Source organism: Oncorhynchus mykiss, chromosome 24 (genome assembly GCF_013265735.2).
Source record: "Oncorhynchus mykiss isolate Arlee chromosome 24, USDA_OmykA_1.1, whole genome shotgun sequence".
NCBI classification, from domain to species: Eukaryota; Metazoa; Chordata; class Actinopteri; order Salmoniformes; family Salmonidae; genus Oncorhynchus; species Oncorhynchus mykiss.
The window spans coordinates 3,985,172-3,995,000 of record NC_048588.1 but is presented as its reverse complement, the minus strand read 5'-3'; the positions used below and the strand labels follow the sequence as shown (position 1 = coordinate 3,995,000).

Sequence of the window (9,829 nt, the reverse complement as noted above, 5' to 3'; positions counted from 1 at the left end):
CTCGGGAGCCCCAAAGTTAGACCGCAGGCTTTGACACTGGGAAAGACAACAGCCGCACGCCTCTCCTTATCTTCCCCTTACCCCTCTTTCTGCTCCTCTTACCACAATGAAATACTGCCTGTCGGTCTGCTTTTAAATGTTTACTATGCGGTATGACTGGTCCCTCAACCTCCCGACGGGACAGCTGTTTCCCATCTCGCAAAAGCAGAGAAAGCGAGCGACCGTAGAGGTGTGGAAATGTCCAAACTGGTACAGAGGCAAAAACCCATCCATATCAATTAGACTAGAGCAGTATTTTACTTATATTTTCTTCCGGGGGGGGGGGGGGGGGGGGGGTTATTATCAGATCGGTGAATAGACCTTGATGAGTGGCTGGAGTGTCTATAGTTTCAGTATTCTGGTCTTCCAAGGGCTCGCCTGCTTATTATGCCACCACACGGCTGATGGTGGTACATTTGGAAGTCAGATGTTTCTCTATTTACTTATTGTTCAACTACTGATCGGTCCCCGGCTGCACTGGATCACTGGACGTGATGACTTCTCTCTCTCAATCTCTGGTTCGGTATTCCGGTCCTCAGACGGCAAGCCACCTCCACATCGAAGCGCCGGCTCCGGCTGACCTTGACGACTCCGGATCAAGGTTCTCTCCAACTCTCCAGGGCTGAAGCGCTTCCCTCCTCCCACTGCACTCCTCCCTGTCCTCCCCAACCCCCAACCCCGGGTCATTAATTATATAATGGAATCAATACGCTGTTAGATTAAACAAGACTGACCCTGCCCACCCCCAGGTATCGTCACGGCAATGAGGAGGAAAGGAGGAAAGGAACGGAACGAACGGCGTGGCCACGAGGGAACAAGAGCAGTTGGGGTTGACCATTCCTAAACAGGCCCTACCTATAGCTGAATGACCACTGAACCAAGAGATCTACTGTGGAACCTTCCAGAGAGAAGGATGCATGGAGAGGACGGGGGTGGATGGCGATGGAGACGGAGAGATAAAGATAGAGAGAGGGATGGGTGTAGAGAACGAGAGACGGGAGAGATAGAGAGAGGGGTGGAGAGAGAGGAAAAAAGGAAGAGAGGGAGGTACGCTAGTGTTCACGTCTGCTAATCGATAGCTCTCTCCCTCCTCCTCGCTCATTTCATAGGGGCCTCAGTAGGCTGTCTTTGATGTCCTAGTCCTCACGGACACGCCGCAACAGAAAAATCCATGCTTTTCCACGATGATGATCCACCGTGGGGCTGGAGCGCTGAGATAGCATGGTAATACTGTATGGGAACACTGTCAACACGCCGCGGACCCACTTTAACAGCCGTACATGAAAGTAGCCCTGACGGCCGGGAGATGAATATCAGAGAGCAGCCTAAGCAGCATAGATATATAGAAGAATAGGTCAAGGCTTTATGAACGTAACGAAAGGTGCGATATCAAGTTGAAGTGGAACTTGTGAGTCAGAACTGGGAGAAAATCAACAAAGATCTCCTAAACTGTCCGAAAGGAAAAGAGAAAGGACTTGGGGAGATAGAGCGAGAGATGCATAATGATGCTGTACCTACGCATTGTTATCTGGGAACAGTTTTAGAAGAGAGACACTAAATCCACTTCCCTCGGGCAGGGAGAACATCACCACTGACCTCTAAATAACCACATGCCATAGCCCAGCACACAGTGTAACGCGCGGGGGTGACTCATAACCCCGCAGTTATATACGCGGGTTTAGAGTCATGGAATATTGTGTGGGTGAAGGGCGGGTAGGTGGCGAGCGGTTTGAATAAAGAGAAAATAATGCATTAAAAAAAATCCTTAAATGTACAATTGTTGTGCAATTCATATCTATAGGCTACAATGAAGTTTTTCATTCATTATTTTTTTATCTGGCATTCGTGCATAAGTATGTTTAGAACCTAACTGCATGCGCCCACCAGATACACCCCAATCGCCAAATGCTTTTGGGAACTTGGGCAGGGAAAGTGAACGGGAACTGTTCAGCACATTTTCTATATTTGCGGGTTTCAGATTTTCACTTTATCATGTATAGTCGGGTGGTCGTGGATGGGTTATTCGCACACGCGGGTGGGTGCGGGTGAACCAACAAGCTGACCTGTGCATCACCGCACACAGGGTCACACACACACACACACACACACACACGCACGCAAGTGCAGACACATTAACATATACATACTGTACATTCAAATAGAAATACATGTATACAAAGGTCAGAGAGTTCAGTCCAGTATCAGTGGCTTATAAGGGTTGTATAAGTTGTGTAGCTGTGTCCAGTGCATAACGGATTTCAGTGTACCTGCCCTGTATTTGGTTAAGTACATGCATGTCTATTTACAGTGTCTGTTCGTTCTTGGCAGGTGTACTGGTCTGTGTTTTTGTGGGGGCAGTATGTAAGAGCGAGCGAGAATATTCACGTAATTTCTTGAGTGTGTGTATACTCTATCCTTGTCCTTTTATGTACGGTACAATGTTTTAAAGAGTGTGTGTTTGAATATCCTCAGTGCATTTATACTGAACAAAAATGTGAACGCAACATGTAAAGTGTTGGTCCCATGTTTCATGAGCTGAAATAAAAGATACCAGAAATGTTCGATTCGCACGAAAAGCTTATTCCTCTAAAATGTTGTGGACAAATTTGTTTACATCCCTGTTAGTGAGCATTTCTCCTTTGCCGAGATAATCCGTCCACCTGACAGGTGTGGCATATCAAGGAGCTGATTAAACAGCAGAATCATTACGCAGGTGCACCTAATGCTGGGGACAATAAAAGGCCACTCTAAAATGCGCCGTTTTGTCACACGATGCCACCAGATGTCTCACGCTTTGAGAGTGTGTGCAAATGACATGCTGACTGAAGGAATGTCCACCAGAGCTGTTGCCAGAGAATTGAATGTTCATTTCTCTACCATAAGCCGCCTCCAATGTCGTTTTAGAGAATGTAATCCATAGAACGGTCCTTTGGAGGAAGGATTGTTTATACATTTGAGAAATTTGTATCTAAAATCAGAATTGAAAAATAATTGATCAAAGTTTATGACATTTTGGCATTTCCCAGGCCTCGTTTAAGACTCCATAATGCTTCATCTGTAGGTGCTACAAAGTAAACATTGGTATCATATGAAGCTTTACCGCTCTGTAATAGGAGAAGTATTTTGATTTCAATAAGCATTTTTTTGCATACATTTATGAATGTATAAAAATATAAACATGAACATTTTTCAATATATTGCTGAAAATAATATATTCTACAGGCATATCAAATTTACAGAGTGCGATCTCTACTAGTTTTACAGTTATGGCCCATTTTATACAGAGAAATTGGTATCGTTGGTAACCAATCGCAGCCCTCCTTTTACTTGTATCATTGCACATCCTGCAAGTCACCGCGAACATGTTGAATCCATTTTCACATTCCCTCTGTTGGTAATGCTTAAGTAGGGTGTGTTCGTAAATTCCCTCTGGAGTGCCAGAGTGCACTCAGAGTGCGCTCTGGGCGTTCCTAAATTCGGAGCTTTGTCAGATTGTCCGTTTGTAAATGAAGAGCTTTTCGCTTTCGAAGCCTTCAGAGCACACACTGGACGCTCTGGCCCGAGGAGTAGGGGTTGATCCGAAAGCACCCAAGCTAACTGGCTAAAGTTGGCTAGCTTTACTAGCTACTTCCAGACTCAAACACCTCACTCTGACCGTTTTACTCGCCCTAGCAGAGGTGGTGAGGCTGTTTTCATGTTGTCACGAGCGTTGGTGACTAACTGTGTTACTGGCAACAATTTTATTATGTTTTTATTTGCCTACATTTACTGACACCGGTCATATCAGTTATTCTGCTCTCTGGTACACTCAGACGAGAGTGCTCTGAAATCAGAATAGATAGCCAGAGTGAATTTACGAAACAGCAGAGATCCCACTATGGGACTCTGATATGCCCGTAGAGTATTAGGTTCAACAGTATATAAAAAAAAAACATTTGTTGACGTTATGTTTATGTCTTTAAATATTCAAAAATGAATGTTAAGAGAAAGTGGTTGAAATCGAAACACTACTCATATCACAGAGCAAGCTGTAAAAGCTTCATATTACACCAATGCTGCTTTGTGGTACCTACAGATGCAACGCTACGGGCCGTTAATTAAAGGAGGCCTGGCGAAAGGCAATGTCAACTTTGGATCAACTACCTCTCAAATATGCTTTTAGATACATGTCAAAATGAACAGTATGTGTCAACGATCCTTCCTCCAAAGAACTATTCTACGGGATTCCATTTAGTGAAAATCCCAGCAAAAGATGGTCTTTTTTTCTCTGGGTTGTGTGATGCGCATTTTCCCACCAGAGAGGTATTTAGATCAAATTGACTTGTTGCGGATTGAAGGCTGTGGGTGATGACAAAACTGCACTTGAAAATAACATGTACCAAATAAAAAAAAATGTAAAAAAGTTATTTGGGTTTCCATCGCATTTTCAACTCTACTGATGGTTGTGTCACAAACAAAATGGTGTTATATGGTACAGCGGATGTGCCCATTCTGGTCTAGGGACGTGCGCTCTAGCCAACGGCTCACAGATACAGTGCAAGTATAGCCTACATGATGAGATTATTATTACGGACAAAATATTATATATTTTGGGGTCAAACGGCAGCCAAGCATCGATCATCATGTCACCGGAATAAAACCCTTGATATTTATTACCACCCTGCGAAGTTCATCGTAACTTATTGTATCTGTAGTGAAATCAACTGCAGCTTTCCCACTTCCTAGTGGGAGCCTGGGAGGACCACACAAGATATCATTACTGCAATATGATGGTAATTATATCCATATTTGCACATCAATACATTTCCGCTGCCATTTCTCGCATGATTCCTTTTACAGACACAAAAAAGACCCCACCTTGTCTAGGGAATGTCGCTTTATCGACATTTGGACAAATTTACCGACAAATTTGCTGTTTCCATCAGGCTAGTTGTGACATTTTTTGTATGTACAGGGTACAGGAAACTACCAAAATACAGGAAACACCAACATAGAGTGTCTTAATAGGGCGTTGGGCCGTGATGAGCTACCAGAACAGCTTCAATGTGCCTTGGCATCGATTTTACAAGCATATGGAACTCTACCACGGGATGTGCAATAATTTGGTGTTTTGTGGATGGTGGTGGAAAACGCTGTCTCAGGCGCCGCGCCGGAATCTCCCACAAGTGTTCAATAGGGTTGAGATCTGGTGACTGAGACGGCCATGGCATATGGTTAACATCGTTTTCATGCTCATCCAACCGTTCAGTGACCACTCGTGCCCTGTGGATGGGGGGCATTGTCATGCTATGGGAGCATAGCCATGGTAAACAGAATAACGGCCAAAATAATGGCCTGCCCTACATTTTTTTGTACACGACCCTAAGCATGATGGGATGTTAATTGCTTAACTAACTCAGGAACCACATGTGTGGAAGCACCTGCTTTCAATAAACTTTATATCCCCCATTTCCTCAAGGGATTCTATGACTATGACAATTACCTGTATACATGTGTGCGTCCGTGTGTGTGTATGCGCCTGTGTGTATGTATGCGTGTCTGTATCCGTGCTTGTGTATGTGCGTGTGTGCACGCGTCCGTCCGCTGTGTGTGTGTATGTATGTGTGTGTGTGTGTGTGTGTGTGCACGTCCGTGTGTGTGGGTAAATATACGGGCCGCTGGCTCCCTGCAAGGCAGTGTGTGAATGACAGCAGGGGCTATGTAAGGAGCCACAGCGGGACAGAGTGGACAGACTGACCGGAGATCAGGTCAGCAGAGTGTGACACTAAACGCATCTCACTGACACTGAGCTGACACCCTCTGTCACCGACGCAGACACTGTCTGTCAACGCAGCACACACACTTCTCCCGCTCGCTCGCTCGCTCGCTCGCTCTGTGTGTGTGTGTGTGTGTGTGTGTGTGTGTGTCTATCTATCCTCTTTGACGGTGAGTCAACAGTCAAACAAACCAGAACCTGTCTACATGTCTTCCTCATTCCCGACGCTAAAGAAAGTCTTCAGAAAGGAGCATGTCGATGACCACCCGAGAGTCTTCAACCACGTCTTTCCCCATCCACGACTGCCAACGCCATCCCTGTGTCAACCTGTCAGGTCTATAATATCCGACCCTCTCGCTCCCTCCATGTGACTGTAGCCTCTCAGACCCCTTTCACTGCAATAACTGTTGGAGGTTAGTTCGTTGACACGTTATTCAACAGAGCCAAATATATCACGGCCCGGTTGCCAAGGATGATCCCTTCACCGTATTATGAAAACATTTCAAGTCGTTTTGTGGAGCTCAACTCCGGCAGGGTAGCCTAGTGGTTAGAGCGTTGGACTAGTAACCGGAAGGTTGCAAGTTCAAATCCCAGAGCTGACAAGGTACAAATCTGTCGTTCTGCCCCTGAACAGGCAGTTAACCCACTGTTCCCAGGCCGTCATTGAAAATAAGAATTTGTTCTTAACTGACTTGCCTAGTTAAATAAAGGTAAAATTAAAAATATATATATTTTCTCTGGTGCAGAAGAGGACAGGGTGAAGAATGTCAAATCACCCAAACAGACAGAGATAAAAAATCAAAGAAGACAAGTGCTGGTTTGAACACGGTCAACAAGGACTTTCATGAGCTATTACTGATTGATCGAGACAATCCGCGTCTTCTCCTTTCAGAGCCTACAGGAACGAGTGACGCTGTTGAAACCGCCTTCCGCCTGTGTTGCCAATAACGTCTTTTTCGATCCCCATGTTTTTTGTTTTTTTTTATCGATAAAGGACACAACCACCACAGCCCGAAAACATCTTCTCAGATCAACAGTCTTATTGTGGTCTATGGAGGGGTTATGCGACACTGGGTGGAGTGATTTCTCCTTGCACCTGCGGTGACTGAGCAGGTGGAGCCCTGCGGATGGTGATGGTGCTGCTATACCTCACAGCACTCTCGCACAGAAACAGTCAATTGCTGTCAACAAACAGCGCACTCCACGAAGGCAGACCAGGGACATACACACCTGGGTAAAAACACTGGTCCCCGTGTTGTTTGCGCACACACACACACACACACACACACACACACGCACACACACACGCGCACATTTGTTTGTTAATGCACCACTCTGTCTTCCCTAAGTCACCCTTCCCCGCCTCCTTTTTATGTAGTTGTGCTGTGCCTCTACAAACACACGGCTAGCAGCGCCTTAGACAAATGACACGTGTAGTCGACCATAAAATACCTTATGATCCCTGTTCTTTTGTATGGTGTGATTATAGAACAGCATTGGCGATATATGTACTATTTTGCCATTAGGCACCAGATTACACAGGCATTTTGTTACAGTCAATTAGGGCCACCTGCTGTTCGTGCCCTAAAGAACTACAATCATCCATCCAGCCAACTGGGCTTTTCTCTCGTTCCTTCACAGCAACCTACTAATACTTCTTATTCTGAACGAGGCACAGAAGACAGGAAATGTCATGGAAATGATGCTTTTCACGGCTGAAGAACATGACCTCGTTTATATATATATATATATTTTTTTTAATGATGTCTTAGTGATAACAATAGTAATACATGTTGACCTTTCGGTGCGCTGGCAGAAAGTCAACAACTTAGGAAGCAAGTACTTCGCTTATGCCTTGTTGAGCCAGCAACTTTTATCCAGTTTATTTTAGAGAGTTACGGTAAATACACAGACAATACCATCCAGTCCCGAACAGACAAAAAAAAAACAAAAGCAGATATTTACACATGTACATTTATTTCCAATGTGTTTTCCTTCACCATTACCCGAAAATGTCACATATCCATTCGACTATATGGCTTTCCTCTCCATTTAAAAAGTGAACTGATGACACACACTGATATCGCCACAGACACTCTTCATCTGGTCCAAAGATGAATATTTAACACTACATGACATGTTACGACTCAGACCCTTTTTGTTAAGAGCAGAAAACCATAACGTGTCCGTACGTATGACACCTTCCAAACTTTGCTAAGAATCGAAGAGAGTAGGTGACACAAAGAAAGTGGGACTTCCCCTGAAACTCTCCGAAACTAGTAACTTTTTCATTCTAAAAGTACACGTGACATCTTTAGGACACTCGCAAACTGACATAACCGTCCGGCCACATAACACTCACACGACTGTTGGAATGTCGACCAGTTGACAGTATTTCTACAACATCACATCAACTTATCAAACAGTGGAAGTGTGTTTGTGTGTGTGAATGTGCGTGTACGTACGTGTGTGTGTGTGTGTGTGTACACTGACCAGAAGTTGTTCCAGGATGGCCTAACCTGATGGGCATTTCCAGCGTTGACTCCTTTCCAGCGTTGAGTGCACTTACTCTCTCCTCTTCCTCCTCTTTCCTTCCTCCTCCTCTTCTTTAGACTCCTGTGCCCCCCAAAACGGCCCAGCTGGGGACCCCTGCTCCCAAACGCACTGGGGCTGTGCTGGCTGGCTGGCTGGACCGACTGGAGGCACAACAATCCCCTCACGCTCACAATAGACCTGGACACGCAGGCAGGCAGGCAGGCAGGCAGGCGGACCCACCGCGGAATCCCGTTGCAAGTGTGTGTGTGTGTGTGAGAGTGTGTGTATGAGCACGCAAGTGGTGCTAGCTGGTGGAGAAGAGACGCTATGCTGGCTCTGGATCACTTCACTAACCCTCTGCTCCCTCTTAGAGATGGACTAGGATTAGGAGACAGCCAGCGTGAGATTCTCTCTCTCTCTCTCTCTCTCTCTCTCGCTCTCTCTCTCTCTCCCTCTCGCCTGCATGCTCCCTCTCTCTCTCTCTCTCTCTCTCTCTCTCTCTCTCTCCTCCTCCTCCTCTCCCTCCCCTTCTCTCTCTCTCACTCTTTTCGCTGAGCTTCTTTCTTTTAATTTCCTCTTGGGAAAGCTGTGCACATCGGTTGTCTCTCTCTTCACCCTCTCTCTCACTCTCTCTCTCTTCCCCTCAGTCGCTAGTAAATATAAAAGGCATGCTTGTACAGCCCTTGCCTCGGTCTCTCTCTCTCTCCCCTGCTCGCTCTCTCTCTCAGTCACTCACTGTGTCTCTTGCTCTCGTACACCCCTCCTCCTGCTGCCTCTCACGTTCTTTCTCACTGTCAAAGCTGCCTTTCAAATGCTGATTAGCAGGGAGAGTAAAAGACAAGTGAAAGAGGAAGAGATAGCGAGAGAGAGAAAGAGAAAGAGAGAAAAAGGGAGGGAGAGAGGGAAAGAAGGAAGGGAGGGAGGGTATGTGTAACTGAAACAAATGGGAGATTCCATCACATACAAACACATTGTAAACTGTTTCCTTAGTCTTATGCACAGTCTATCCAACAAACGAGTCCACAAGTGAGGATCTGCAAAACATTCACGCAGTGTGCACATGAACAAGCATTTACACACACACACACACACACACACACACACACACACAAGCATGTGCATACATGAGCAAATAATCACATTCAGACACTCACTCAAGTACTCTCTCCAGCCAACCTCCCTCCCTTCCTCCATCCTCGCCCCCCCCCCTCTGTTCGTTCCCTTTGCCCTCAAACACTACTCAGAATATTGATACATCACCCCCCCTCTTTTTTTCTCTCCGTCTCTCTCTCTCCATCACTCACTTTCTCCACTGAATACTGATAGGCTGTCTACTCCGTGGTCTGGGTTTCAAATCTCTCTCTCCCTCCCTCCCTCCCTCCCTCCCCCCCCCCTCTCTCTCTCTCTCTCTCTCTCCCTCCCTCCCTCCCCCTCCCTCCCTCCCCCTTTCCCTCCCTTCCTCTCCCCCCCTCTCTCTCTCTCCCTCCCTCCCTCCCTCCC

General features: G+C 46.0%; 1 protein-coding gene across 3 annotated transcripts in view; it reads right to left on the bottom strand.

The window, feature by feature from the left end:
- The window catches only part of LOC110503300 (neuronal PAS domain-containing protein 1), a 43,259-nt gene extending 34,119 nt beyond the window's left edge, over positions 1-9,140 (bottom strand). For 2 of the 3 annotated variants that reach the window (XM_036961394.1, XM_036961396.1), the window contains exon 1: positions 8,288-9,140. The gene's annotated coding sequence lies outside the window, so the exon portion shown is untranslated. The remainder of the gene's footprint in view (positions 1-8,287) is intronic. The other variant, XM_036961395.1, reaches the window with a different exon arrangement.
- Positions 9,141-9,829: the final 689 nt, after the last annotated feature.